At 41.8% G+C, this 15,193-nt stretch overlaps 1 long non-coding RNA gene across 6 annotated transcripts in view; it reads left to right on the forward strand.

Moving 5' to 3' along the window:
* Positions 1-2,260: 2,260 nt before the first annotated feature.
* LOC136568381 (uncharacterized) overlaps positions 2,261-15,193 on the forward strand; it is a 47,681-nt gene continuing 34,748 nt past the window's right edge. For 4 of the 6 annotated variants that reach the window (XR_010785206.1, XR_010785204.1, XR_010785203.1 and 1 more), the window contains exons 1-2: positions 2,261-2,366; positions 14,695-14,835. This is a non-coding gene — a long non-coding RNA (uncharacterized lncRNA). Of the gene's footprint in view, positions 2,367-13,149; positions 13,237-13,574; positions 13,808-14,694; positions 14,836-15,193 lie in introns of those variants that run through there. The other 2 variants (XR_010785205.1, XR_010785207.1) reach the window with 2 other exon arrangements.

The raw sequence follows: 15,193 nt of genomic DNA on the forward strand, positions 1-15,193 counted from the left end.
TAGAGATCATTAAAACAATAATTGGAACATTTCCTGTCTGATTTTCTTATCCCTCCGTGGTAATTTCTTCCCACCTGCACTAATGCCTTACAAGGAACATTTGTTTTAATGGCAGGGTATAAAGAAGTCCCCTTAAATTATTGCCTTTGAATTTCTATTATTAAGTGTTGAGATGATAAACTTAGCCCCATTTTTGATTGCCAAATTCATGAATGCTTACTCTCTTAGTAATGTTTGAAATGCATAATATTAAATGCTAAAATTCGGGTTCCAGCTGCCATATGTTCAACATCCATCACTCCACCCGATTTTCCTCATGGTTGTTCTTGGGTGTAGGATTCAGCCCCTAGATCCTTTCTAATCTCACTCCAATATTGCTGCTGCTCCAGTGTGAATGTAGTATAAGAAAAATCAGATTCAGGCCCAGATATTCATTAAGAACCCAATATTAAGTTGCCCCTGGAAAACTTTCATGGCATATCAATAGCATGTAATCAGTCATGATTACATTAATGTAATATATACATAATTACATATTAACACTGTAAAAATATACATATACAAAAATATACATATACATAATTACACATTTACACTGTAAAAAAGCTATAATCCCCAAAAAACATGAAGTGGGGATTGTACTACTTCAGCTAAGCAGGGGGAACTGGGGTCTGGTGTCCCCCTTACTGAGATGACTGGCACAGAACAAATTAGTGCTTAGAGCAGGAGCAGAATGAGTCTCATGACATTTTCAGAACACTTCAATTAGTGGAAAAAAACCCTCCACCACATTTCCTGAAACAGCCTGCAGCAGATGAAACCTGCTGGGCAATTCCTCTGGTGCTAAGATATTTGAGAGGGTCACAGCCTCCTGTGTCTGGAGGCAATCAAAGATGAGCAATTTATGGGTTGTGTGCAAGTCCGAGTTATTGCATACACAACAGTTTATCTGGTGATATGAATTTAATGAAGTTTTACAAAGTAAAATATTTCCAATATTGATCCTAATGTTGATTTTATATTTGTGGAAACATGAGCAGAGCATAGAGTAACCTCAGTGTCAGAAGGAAAATGATGGCATTGGTAAAACAGCTAAAATTATCTCCTAATCACAGGGGAAAATATGAAAAAAACACCAAGGTTCAATCCTTTCAGCATTTAACTAGTTATATGATCCAATATGAGCAAATAAATCCCATCAGCAACATAATATCTTTTTTTTTTCCAGGAAGGTTGGAACAAGATGATCATTAAGGTCCCTTCCAACCCAAACCACTCCATGATTTTATGATTCTATGGGTCTATGATTCTGTGATTCTATGGTTCTATGATGCAGAAGATGGAGAAGAGCTGCTTCAGACCAAGTCTGAGCCCAAATGTGTTGCTTATTCATATCCCACAACTGCAGATATCCCCTCCTGACTGTCCCAAAGTCATTATGCCATCTCTCATGATGGAAAAGGTTCATCATATGTATTGTTTTGGGGGCTTTTGTGGTGGACAAAGGTCTGGGGACAACATAGAGGCTCCAGTTGTCCTATGCAGCCATGCTGTAACAATCTTGGGAGAAAAGCTAAGGGGAAACTCCTTTAAATCCCACTGATATTGATTTGGTGTCTTCACAATCTCCTGTGCCCTGTCATTGGGGTGTTTCTGCTCTCACTGTAAAATATTTGACACAGTAATTCGCCATAGAGGAGAGGGGAGCTGTAAATCTGTAACTGGAGTTATTTTCACTTGTTTTGAGCAGTTTAAAGTGCTTTCGAAATATTTCAATTAGGTGGGCAGCTATTGTGGGTATTATGCTGAAAAAACAAACTAGAAATATCAGGGTGAATACATGAATAATGTTTTTTGCAACAACTTGAGATTTTTTTAGGGCGCATTTTGATTATTTTATTTTCTTTCCTTTCTGGACTTCTGGAATGTGTCTTAGCACCCTTCAGAGTAACTCAGCAGTGACGGCACCTCACTCCTTCTGTGATGGAGCTGTAACAAGTACTCTGCTTGAGCATGCCCTCCCTGGGTAACTTTGTTCACATCAGTAAATCGAGTCCTGCAGGCTTGTGCAGAGCTGCACAGACTGAAGTCCACAGCAGTTCTCACATGCTTAAAGACATGCTTCAGTATTTCCAGTACCAGGGCCTGCCTTCTCCCAGTGGGGAATTGTGTTCTTCCAGAGGCTTTTGTCCCAGTGTGCTTGTGGAAATCTGTCCCTTTAAGTCTTGCAGGGCTGAACGGCTCCAGTCTTCCCGTAGCCATTTTGCAAGTGCTGACTGTTGGGTGCGTGTTCTGGTTAGTCCCTGTCCTGGTTTTCCACATGCCTCTCTTTCTACCTCTGCAGCTCACAAAATGCCTCACCAGAGGTAAGTCTGTCTTTTCTTTTGTGTTTGATCATGGTAAAACTGCTGTAACACGTTGTTTGTGGTATGAATGTCCATAGCTTTGAAAAATTCTCTGTTCTTTTTTACTGAAGAGCAGGGTCTGTTCCAGGATGCAGCACTTTGCCAGAGTACACTGATTAAGGAGACTTCTGAAGGCTCTTTCTTTTGCAATCTGAAGGGGTATTTTTGTTTTTCTCTGTAGCTCAGGCAGCTTCACTGTCAGTGGTAAATGCTTTAAACAGGTGCCAGACAGGTGCTCTGTTTATTGCATAAATAAAATTCATTTTGCAGTAGTCTTGGATTTGAAAATATAAGGCAGAGGTATTAGCTGAAGGTAGTAAGAGGCACGGTAGGTGAAGAAAATATGATATGTCAAACAAATATCAATTCTCAGACCTCTGTCATGCACTGAGTCACTAAACAGCAGCACTGAATGTTGACACCCTTGATACATTCCATATTATGTCAGCTAAAAATCTGGATGCCACTGAATGGTTTAAAACTAGTTCCTGGAGAGTAATATGTAATCATACTGTGATAATGAGTATACTGAAATAATAACTTTGAAATAATAAAGAGTAGTATTTGCAAGAAAAGGAAGTGAATTTGGAAGCCTGATTTCCATCAGAAAACAAAAGTTTTAATTGAAAGAGCTGACAGGCTTGCCTACAAAAAAATATAACAGCGGGGGATCTACAGAATCTTTCTCTATGAATGTGGTTAGCCTGCAGGAAATTCATACGTAAGCTCAGGAATCTACCCTTTTCTTCTGGAATGCCAACAGCTTATCCTGGGGAAAAATGTGAGCAGTGGCTATTACATCATAAAGCAGCCAGTTACACTGCAAGATGACAGTCATTTTCTGCTTTATGCCTCTTCCAAGCCTCGCAGGGGATTTAGGAAGAGCTTTTAAGACTGTAAGATAGAAAACTGCAGAAGCTGTTCCTGTTCTTAATTTGTCATGTACCACAGTCTGGAAAAAAAAATCTAAAAGGGGCAATGGTGGAGAATGCCAAGCTGGCAGAAAGCAGAGTGCAGGGATGCAGACAGAATCAGTTGCCTATGTCCTGTGCTACTACAAACTGTGATGCTTGGGAAGTGCTGAGTGTTTTCAGATCCTGACCCTGGATCTTGTGACCTGTGATTCTTCTGTGGTGGTTTGAGTGTTTGCAGAGCTCATCCCCAAGGAGAGGTGCTGCTGACAGATGCAGCATTTAACCCCTTGCAACAGCTGTGGCTACATTGTGCCTGCCTTGTGTGGGTTATGCTTCTGAACTGACATGGAGGAGAGCTCTGCAATCCTGAGATGTAGCACACTTCAGTCTGTGCACTGCCTTGGGCCAGCCACTACCTACACAGAAGCTCAAAATCCCAGGATTGCTCAGGCTGGAAGGGACCACAGAAAGGCAGCTGGGCCCACCTCCCTACTCAAGCAGGGCCATCCCACAGCACAGGGCACAGGATTGTGTCCAGAGGGGTCTGGAATATCCCCAGTGAGGAGACTCCACACCCTCTCTGGATAATCTTTTCAGTGCTTGGTCACTGCCCAGGGAAGAAGTTCTGCCTCCCCTGCCCGTTCCTCTGGTGCCATTGCTGGGCCCCTGGAGCAGAGCCTGGGCCCTGCTCGGAGCCCTCCCTGCAGACAGGGACACCCAGGGCTGAGGGCCCCTCTCAGCTGGGGCTCCTCTCCAGGCTGGACAGCCCCAGCTCCCTCAGCCTTTCCCTGCCAGAGATGCTCCAGGCCCTAAATCATCTCTTCAGCCTCTGCTGGCCCTGCTCCACAAGCTCCATGTCCCTGCTGTCCTGAGGAGCCCAGAGCTGGACACAGCACTGCAGATGTGCCTCACAGGGCTGGGCGGAGGGGCAGGATCACTCCCTGAGCTGCTGGCAATGCTCTTCCCAATATACCCGTGGACACCACTGACCTTCTCGTCCCCAGGGCACTGCTGGCTCATGGACAGTTGCAGCAGTCCTAAATGGTGGGGCCAGGTTTTGTCCTTGGAGCAGTGGAAATGGTTCAGCTGGACACTGGGGCAGAATGGGAGTGCTCATCCCTGCAGGATCTGACATGCCCCTGGGTTTTGTGAATTCCTTCAAACACCATCAGCAATGGAGGCTGCTTTCTCAGCTGCCTGCTTTTGGCGCAGGTGCTGTAGGAAAATTTTTCTGTGTACTTGCAGCCCAAATGTTGCCTTTACAGGCAGTAGAAATCATTGTCTGGTGCAGAAGAGATGCCTGTTCCCAAGTGCATGCAAAGATGTTTTGATGTGCTGCCTTCCTACTCCTTGGCTTGTGTTATAGGAACAACATCAATATAGTGGGAAATCCTTTTAAAACGTCTAATATTTCATTGTTTCTTTGAAGACTGCTGCCCTGGCCTGTGGGACAGAGCTGTGCTGCCATCTCAGAGGAATGTGGCCCTGCCTTTTTCCACATGTAGCCATCCTGGCTGAGGGCCTGTACTGATCAAGAAGACGGTGCCTTTCCATTCAACCACCTTTCCCTCAACCATGGAGGAGAACTTTGTTCTGCCTTGCTGTCCAGCTGTTATTTTACAGCTCTGTGTTCCCAGATTAAGGAACTGGTTAGCGCTTTCCCACTTAATCTGTGTGGGTGGCCTGCAGCTCCTTGGCACCAGCTAACACTTAATCTCGGTCAGTCTTCCAGAGCTGGTTGATCCTGTCACCTACCCAGCCCAGCAATGGATCATTGTCTTGCACCCAATTCATCATCTCTATTGCAAACTGCACATTTGAGGATTGGCATTTTGTCCCCACTGCCAAATGTCCAAAGGAGTTGTCTCTTCCACCCCCCTTGCTCTCTCTTCTACCTCATTTGAAGCCATTTATCCTGGGATTTCCATCTCTGTCCTATGAGCTCTTTTATTTTTGGTCAGTGTCGACAGCTTTAACTTCATTTTCAGAGCTCACACTTGTGCTGAAAGCACCTGGGACTTCCCCTTTACAGAATATCTTAATTTGAAATGCTGCGATTTGTAGGTAACCCATGCTAGGAACAAGTCTTCCAGCCCACTGGAGGCTTCTGGAATTACAGAGTAGGTCCATTAAAAAAACCCAACAAATTAAAACTCACATGAGGTAAAAGGGAATCTATAACTATATAAATGTATATTTACCTGTGATGAGAAATTCTATTTTTTACTATTTTAAGGGAAAATTAATTCCATTAAGCACTAGACTCATGTTTTCTGGGCACTTCACTCCATCAGTCCCAAAAATCCCTCTCATTCAGCCCAACCCCCTTTCTCCTCATAGGTATTTCCTACTTTTAGCCTGTCAGTGCATGTTGGATCAGGAGGCAGACAAAGTGGTCTGCAAATAAGATTGTGATCCTGACAGAAAATGAGTCTATATCCTTATTTGTCCTTCTTTTTAAGTCTTTGATGGAATTCACCACTCCCTAAGACAGGGGTGCCCATCCCGCAGCATCCAAGCTGTTTCCAGCTGGCCAAAAAATTCATCTCACAGTCTGGTTTTGGCCACCTTTCCTTAGAGTCCTCCACATTTGATTGACAGACTAATAAATTCATCTGGAGAACTAATAAGAACAGAACAAGAAGTTAGCTGGGAGGGAAGAGAGATGTGAAGGCAAGTGTTAGTGCTGTCCTGACAGCAGTTTGCCAGCTGCAGTGACAGATACTGGTTCTTTTCTTTTAACACCTCTGGACCTCCACAGTGAAGGATCTCACCTACCCTGACATTAAGGATGACATTAAACTGCATTTAAATCTGTGTGTTTGCTCGAAATTTCCCATAAATTTTTGGAGCCGTCTAGCAAGGACTTGGAAAAGCGTAGGACTTTATTGTAGCAACTTCCTTGATGGGGTATATGGATGGTAGGAGGGATAAATTCACCTGCAGTTGTAGCAGCCTTCAAGCAGGTATTGGAATAAGAGATACAAGACAAGGAGATCATTAGCTAAAAGATTTTCTGTTTCCTCAGCATCTTTTAGAAAGTGCTGCTGTCAAACCCCTCACTTGGAGGGAAGTGTTCAATTTGCCTTCAGACATTGATGTGAGCACATCAGTCACTGAATTGGCCTTGATAACTTCACCCTAGCTGTTCCCACAGTTATCCAGACTTTTCCCCCTGGCATTCCCAGTTATCTCTGCATGTAACGGACTTCCCTTTCCCCAGTACCCCGTGCAAGCAATTGGAATGACTTTTTCAAGGAAGAATTTGTGAAGTGCTGCCAAACACTTTGCTGCTAATTTTTGTGCTTTGATTTCTAAAAACAATGAATGATCAGTTTTTTTGGTGTGTTCTTTTCATTGTCCTATAAATCCATGTTGTTTTATTGACCATGGTTCAATTATCAAGCACATAACTCAGGACCCACTAGAAGTTTTTTGAAGTTTTTTGCAAATTTCCATGGTTTTTGGATCAAGCCTTAAATGCTAACAGATTATCTTTTGTACTTCTTCTTCTGGGAGTTTAAAGCAAAATTTGCAGGATGGGAACTAAGGGGCTTGATCATATTATTGTTCCATTTGGGGTTTTCTTAGTGAACAACTATAAGTTCCAGGAATAAAATCACTAATGAATCTTATTATTACCCTGATCCCTAAAAACATTTGAGCATGGGCTCAGTTTTAAGCATGGGGTTAATCTTACCAACTTCTTGACAGCTCTTTTTCCTTTAAAACTGGACATGAACTTATTATGGGTTATTTTGGATCAAGACTTACACAAGCAATTAGAGTGAATTAAATCCACTTTAATGCAGACCAAGCTATGGAACTGTCTCTCAGTAAATCCTGATTGTGGTTATGGGGTGTTTTTTTTTGGTTTTTTTTTGAGAATGAATCTATAAACCACTCCTACAGACACTATTAGCAGAGACCCACTAAGAGCTTTAAGCACAAAAATCTCCCTGACCGCAGAATTTCAGCTGAAGCTGTTATATTTTATTTTGTTGGGAAATGAATGGATTTTGCAAGGCAGAGGGGGATGAACCTTCTAGGAGAAAAAAACCCCAATTATTGCTATTATCAAAGGTCAGCTTATTTTTTTCCCTAAGTTTGCAAACTTCTGGATTTCGTTTTTCCTCATTTTCTTCTTTTCTCTGCTAAAGTTGGGGTTTTTTTAAGCTCTAGTTTTGGCTTTCCAGTGAATTTCTTTATATCAGCTTTTGTGTTATTGTTTGTATTCACACCTCCTAAACTGTAGCTATTCACTCATGGAGCCTGCACTGTTCCCACTGAGCAAACCATTGCTTGGGGCAATGGAATATTTAGTAAACACTTCATGAGAGAATGGATGACCTCAGGGCTGACAGAAGTGGACACTTCAGATTACATTTAGAAACTGTAAAATCTCTGGTATTTATGAAGATTTTATGGAAAAGCGTATGAAGAGAAAAATCTCAAGGAAATTTTCCTAGCCATGAAGTCAAGCTGTATTTGCAAACTGAGCCATTTTTGAAGGCTGGTAGAGGCATCAAAATTCAGGACATGATGCTTAACCATGATCAACCATTTCAGTTTATTTCAGGTTGTAGTTCTGGAATGTTTCTAATGTAGCAAATTTTATCATGCTAATTATGCTCAGTAATACCTACTGAAAAATGCCTGGGAAAGCCAAAACCATGATGTCTCTGGTGAACTAAAAAGAAACTCACTTGGGCATCACTGTTCAACAGAACTAGGATCTTTGTCTTTGCTCCAAATATACTGCTGTTGCCTAAAACAATTTTGTTTCTGAACAAGAGCATCTTCACTGAGCCTTCAGAGTGTACATTCTACCTTCATCTCGCATCATTCTTGTGCTGGCAGTAGTTACAGATTTCAGAATTTAATTCTGAATGCCAGTACCTGCACATCTAACTTTGATTTCTTATCATTTGTTCAGACAAAACCAGACCACTGAAGTTCCATCTGAAGCAAGAATCAGAGTTGATGTTGAATTCTCTGCATTGTGTTTCTCAGGAAAGATTGCTTAGCTGGTGGCATGAAAAACCCCTAGGGTGCCTAGTGAGCAGCATTGAGTCAGTCTGAGAGCTGTCAACAATATCGCTCTGAGCAGGGCAGAGGTAATTTAAAGCATGGAAGTGTAGGTCCTATAATCTATCCCATTAACTAATTCCATTGGCATCCATCCCCGAATTTCATGGGGCAGCAGCAACATGGCACACAGAAATTGAGAGTCTGATCTCTCACAGAGCCCACCACCTGCTTTCAAATGTCACAGATGTAATTCCAAGCTTTATTGTATCAGTAAAAACTGGGACTGATCCCACTGAAGTCAGACATTAAACCTGCATGAGATCAGAATAAAGCTGAGTATTTATTAGTTCTTTATGTGACTTAGATTCTTTTCACTATTCATATAATTTTTCCTGTACATTCTGAATTCCAATATACTGTTCAACAGCAATTACTGCTAAAAAATCCCACCAGATTTTGCCTTTCATTTTGTGTGGACCAAGTCCAGACCATTGCAGCACTGGCTTGATATTTCTTAAAGTTGGTTTATGAAATGGCATTATGGATCCTTCTCCTTGAGATCCCATGGAGGGAGGTGAAGGGCATGCCCTGGATCAGCCTCTGTAATGATCGAGTTGTCCTTAAGCTGCCTTTGCCTGACTGTTGTGAATGGAGAAGTGTGTTCTGCAGCTATTCTGTCACTGCTCTCCGTTTTTGTGCCACTGACACCCTCGAATCTCCCTGGGCATTCAGGAAAAGAGAGGAAGGAGCCACAGGGATTTCTGAGCTCCTCTCTTCAAACCAGGTTCTGTACTGAGGTGCTTTTCATTGTCACTCACATGCAAATTCTCCCTGCATCAGGCTCTCTGTCAGGAAACTTCACCACATAATTTTGTAGTGAAGGGAAAATAGATCACTGAAAAACTCTGCTCAATGAGAATTTTCTTCTTTCTCCCTAAGTTCTATTCTCCAGTGCCCTCATATCCCTCTGAGAAAACTACAGGCAGAAGGCCCTTTCTCAGAAACCCATATCTTCCATTTCTGCAGAAAAAAAAAATTAAAAAAAGCCATGGGATTTTGAGACAAAACTGTTCCCATGAGAATGCCCTCTTGCATAATTGCTGTTATCTGATTATGGTGGGAGAAGGGATTTTTTTCACCTTTACCCCCGCCTAGGACAAGTATGATGTCCTGACGCCAAGTCTCAGGAATCCAGGATTATTGACCTAAGGAATAAATGCCTCTGAGTCAGATCCCAGGATCAGAAGGATCCTGAGGGCTGCATTTTATATGTTTGTGGGATGTAGTTTTCAAGGAGGTCATGTAATAATTATTGCCCCATCCATCTCCCACTTCTTTCCATCAACTCTCCAGCTGACCAGATTCTTCCTCCTAACATCTTCAAACATGTGATAGCATGGCATAGACACTGTGAATGTGGCAGCTGAACTCTCACTCTCCGCAGAAAAAAAATTTCCTTCCTGTAGTTTTATCCTTAGGACATAAATTCAGGGATTATGCTCTGACCTGAGATTTGGCTCATCTATTACGGATATTCTGAATGCTCTGTCAGCAGTGTGGAAATGAACAAATTTCTGTTTTCTGAACTTAATGGGAATCACATTGAGTAGATTTGTGCAATAAGAAAGATTATAAAAATTATGCTCCATGTGAGCAGTGGGTTGTGTCACATACAAATCTGACTTGAAATATTTGTAATAACTTGAAAAAAGCTATAATTTGATATTTTAAAACATATTTAATCTCTCTTAGCCGGAGAAACCAATTCTGTTATTTTCACATGTTTGTTTTTACTGTCTGCTGTGCAAACGTGGGACTTGAAACTCTTACATTGCTCAGCAGCTTTACAGCCATGTTTCTGCTTCATTATCCACAAAGATTGCACACCACAAACCTCTACAAGCAGTAAGTTGAGGTGATTATTTTACAAAATGTGGTGAGTAAAACAAAACCAAGATTTGTATTAAATTCCTCTCTGAGACACTGAGAACATAAATAAGACAGAGGTTATTTGCAGTGCTGGACGCAGTATTTCGCTGCATACTTCCATTTACAGAGTTCTTTTCTTTTGTAAATTGCTGCTAAAGATATGTGTACTGCTCATACCAGACAGTTCAAAATTTATTTTAAAACCTAAATCCCTGGAACTGGACAAAGTAATGAGAAATTTTTATGAACTCATGTTAAAAACTGTGCTTGTTTTGTGTGGTGATAATGCTTCCAACGTGGGCTCCCCCTCATGCATTCAATGTGGATTTAGTATTTTCTGAGCCAAATTTGGCCATCACTTAACGGCTTCATAGTCCTGAGTGCTGAAAACAGGGGCTACCACAGGGTAACTGAGAGCAAGGATTCATCATTTGTGCACAGCGAGTGTGGTTAACTCCTCATCAACACAGAGGGATTAACCCCAATTAATAAAGGTTATTTTGCTTTTGAATTACCGCTACAGATTATCTAATGGTATTTATTTAACCCTTATCATAGCAGGAAAGAGCCTTTCATCTGATGTTACAGTTGAACAGCTGAATTCTCCCTCGCTTTCCAAAATCTCTGCAAGATGTTTGCCACCCAACAGCTCTGACTCCCTGCATGTTTCAACACTTCCTTTGCTTTCCTCACACCCTCCATAGGAATATTTTTGTTTAGAGAAAAGAACCATGTAACCTGCCTCCTGAGCAGTCTCCCCTGGATGGAGGGAGGAGCTGGTCTGTCAATGACTGGTCTGTCAATGACTCCATCTGCTCCCTGTGACACAGGTGAAAAGTGACAATGCACTGTGTTTTGGAGAGGGCCAACGCTGCAACCATGGCAGCCTTTTACAGAAGGTATGCCCAGATTCACACAAGACATGTTTATGTGAACTGAGAAATTGTCCTCTTGCCAAAGATCATCCCTGGAAGTGCTCAAGTATAGGCTGGATGTGGCTCTGAGAAACCTGGTCTAGTGGAACGTGTCCCTGCCCATGGCAGAGGTGTTGGAATGAGATCATCTTTAGCGTCACTCCCAAACTTAAGCATTATAGGATATTCTGGGCATCTGAACCCTTGGAGATGCAGAAAGCAAACCTTGATCACCAGCCCTTGATCATGCAACTCAAGACTGAAATCAGAACAGGAGATGTGTGAAGGTGGATGCAAAGATGGCACAGGGCTGCCTCGTTCTCTCTTTGTTGTCATGTACACAGCCACTTCTCAATCAGCCTGGTCATGATCTCATCTATTGTGTGGATAAGAGCTCCAAAATAGAACCCTGTGATCAAAATGTCCGGGAACATGAGGTCATGACATCAAAAGGCCAGTTCCGTGATGAAAATATGGCTTTCAGGCGCCACTGGCTTCAAAGCTCAGTTCTAAAACAAAGGAGAAATCTATATTTGGGGACATTCATGCAAAGCATTACCACTCGTTGTTCATCAGAGGTGCCAAAGCAGCTAGAGATTACCATAACAAAAAAACAAACAAACAAACAAAAAACTCAAAGGGACAAGAAAAAAAAGGAAAGGAAAGAAAACGATCCAGCTCATGAATGTAATGTGCTGCAGGAAAAAAAGACTCCTCCCCACCCCCCCACCCCCCCCGTTAGAGATTAGCCAAACCATTAAATTAGGGATGTCGTTGCTGGACTCTGCAGTCACCTGCCCAGAACTGCAGGGACCCACAGTGGTAGCAAGTGGCCAACTTTCCCGGGAAAGTTTTTTGTTATCCTCATATTGCTTGGTTTTTTTACACCACATCTGTGCTTGCTTCGTCATTCTGCCATCTGCTGTAACAAAATACAGACAAAGCATTTCAGAGAACAACCCCTCCACACTTTAAAATGCTCCAAGCTGGAGCACAGCCTTTTAACTTCTTACAAGCTCTAGTGCTTTTCATCTGATTCTACTCCTCTTCCTCCTCTTCCTCCTCCTGCCCATATCCATGATGAACTACACATGGTTAGCAAGCACGGAGAGCACAGAATCCCATTGCTTTTGCCACAATGTTTCTATTAAATGAAACAAATGTTCCTGTGCTTGACTTCACTGCGCAAACGTTTGCATTTGCCAAGAGGTCAGAGATAGCCGGTCATTATCATGAAATTTTTAATTTTGAAACTCCCAATCAGGCTTGTTTCCTGTTTAGTATTGTCTGCAGATACACAATGCAAAAGCCTCGGGTTGCTAAAGAATTGAAATAACAGAGTATGAGCAGAGTGGTTTTGAGCACACACTCTGTAAAGTCCAGTCAAAGTTTCTTCCTGGTGCAGCCGCACAAATCTCTTGGTAGCAGTAAACTCTCTGCACAGACTTCATTCCTGAACACATGTTCAAAGGTGATAAAATAAATGCAGATGGTTTTCCAAAACCTCAGTGGAGCATTTTTTGCTGTTACTAAATGGACTGGAAAAAAACTAGTGGGAAAAAGCAGAGAAAATACATTTTGACACAGACAGGCAATTTCAGAATAGCATTTGGTCATTTGGGAGAAAATCTAAATATAATGTGTGTTTATAATGATCTATTGGCAAAACAATATTGACAGAGCATCTGAGCTGCCTAATGGAAGTGATTTTTAGAATCCTTAAATTAAACTGGCGTTGAGAGCTGAATATTTTGTTTAATTACTTAACACAAACAAAAAAAAAGTTGGATATGAATTTTGAATTCATTGTGCCATGACCAAAGTCGGCAATAAAACCGTCCCTGGCTACAGTGAAAAGAGAATTAGACCTTAACAAATTTATTACAGCCTTTGTTTACAAACTCGTTACAAAATTATACAGCACCTTATGCATACACAGGATTTACAGGAAAGTGTTACTGATGTGTGGGATTGCTTTGCTCTCTGGTCGAGATCTTCAGGTTTTTCTTCAGTTGGGGCCTGATCCAGATTCCACCAGAGAAGGTGAGATTTTATTTTTTTTCCCCATTGACTTTAGTGGAAGCTGGATCAGATCCAGAGGGTAACACTTCCACTCATTGTTTTCCTGGGATGGGAAAGGGGCAGCCAGTCTAATAACTGTACACACCACATTCTGTTCTCATCTCATGTGTTTCAGATGACAGGCATATTTACTCTGAGATATTTTTGCTGGCTGCTTGTAAAATACTTGTTAAAGTAAAGAGTCAAAGACCAGTTCCTGTTACTGGATTTACAGTGGAAAATGACAAATGGCTTTCTTTGAACCCTTAAGGAATGAACCTCCCTTGATTTTCAGTGAGCATAAAAAAAAAAGGCATTAGAATCAACTCTGATGTTGTCTATATTGTTATAGAGCTATGTTTTCTTCTCTGTCTTCAACAGATCTTCTCTGGATTTACAGTAGCAAAATCTGGAGAAATGGATTTATGTAAACAAAAGTGACATCCACACTGCCAAACAAGGCAGTTTCTGATTAATGGGATTGGTCTCCTTACCTCCTCTTCTCACGTGGAGATAGGCCTATGTGGCACAGTGAAACAAGGAGATCTCTAAAGTTAGTGATCCATAACTATATAAGCTCTCAATTGCTCCCAGCATCTGCAAATGATCTTTATTTGGGAACTCAGGGTGTAAAATCAAGCTTTTAATTTACAAAAAAATCCAGTGTGGCAGAACTCTGAAAAATATGCTTATTCCCCCAAGCCAAAATGGTTAGTAAAAACTTAAACTTTCCTACTGGGAAAAGTAGCAAAAGCTCTGTGGGGTTGGGGTTTTTTTCTTTTTAACATTTTTGCCAAGAAATGAGAAATATTCTAATCAGATCTATCAGATACTGACTTCCTTGTTATATTACATCCTCTCATTTTAATGACTGCCTTGGTATTGAACCTCTGAAGTGGTTATTGCTTGAAGCAAAGTTAGGATTTAGTGCTGAAAGTGATGATATTTCCTGTGAGGTAAATACCCTGGCTTCATGCTGAAAATTGAGATGGTTCTCAAAAGCTTTGCTTCTGGCCTCCCCTGAAGAAAATACCCACGTGCTCTAACCTGGCTTTCCAGGACAGGACTGTTCCATTGCTTGGCCTCAAGGCAACCTGTCCAGCTCCCTGGTGGTTTTATGGTGTGTAGCGCTCTCTGTAAGGGATTAGGGGATACCCGACAGTTTGCTGCCTTTCATGGCCTGTTGCATGTTTGAAGCTGGTTTCGAGGGGTGAAAGCTGCATGAGCAAAGGCATCCTGCAGCCTCATGTTTGAGGGCTCTGATCTCATTTCCATTTGTGATGCTGAACACGCTACGGCAGCAGAGGCTATAGCTGTAAACCCCTCAGAAAATAAATGAGGGTAAAACTTTCTGAATAGCTGGTATTTCCCAGCCCTAGCTGTGGGTTAGATCTATCTGGACATGGATAACATGCGGCTCAATCTGAATTCTGTTCCTAGACATGAACTCTCATTTGCTTCCTGGGAGTGGGATCCCAACCAGGGCATTGCACAGCTAACGTGTAATGGGACATCTCTTCAAGTAGTGTCATTATTCCTGTCATCAGTGGAGCTACATCACAATCCACAGAAGACTCTGAGGTAAATACACGCTAGCACATTTGTCTCTCCTAAGCAACAACTCATATGTTTAATTGGGGAGCTTCAGTGTAACTATAGACTTCATGGATTTTAGCCACCATCCATTTCACGTTCCTGTGAAAGGTACCAGGTTTCTCAAGCAGTTCAACACAATTTTCCCCCTGTGAAAGATGGAGAATGGATCGCTGAGAAGAAGGAAACCTTCGTACGGGCTTGTGGCTTTGATATCCATGCCAGGATATTGCATCTTTCTTTACTACAATGTGCAAGCCAATGACTCTTTTAAGGTTAAGACACTCCCAGCTTTTTTTCTAATTTAAAAACTCAGAGAGGAATGATCCAACAATGCAAGCAGAAG

This window comes from Molothrus aeneus, chromosome 32 (genome assembly GCF_037042795.1).
Source record: "Molothrus aeneus isolate 106 chromosome 32, BPBGC_Maene_1.0, whole genome shotgun sequence".
Taxonomy (NCBI): domain Eukaryota; kingdom Metazoa; phylum Chordata; class Aves; order Passeriformes; family Icteridae; genus Molothrus; species Molothrus aeneus.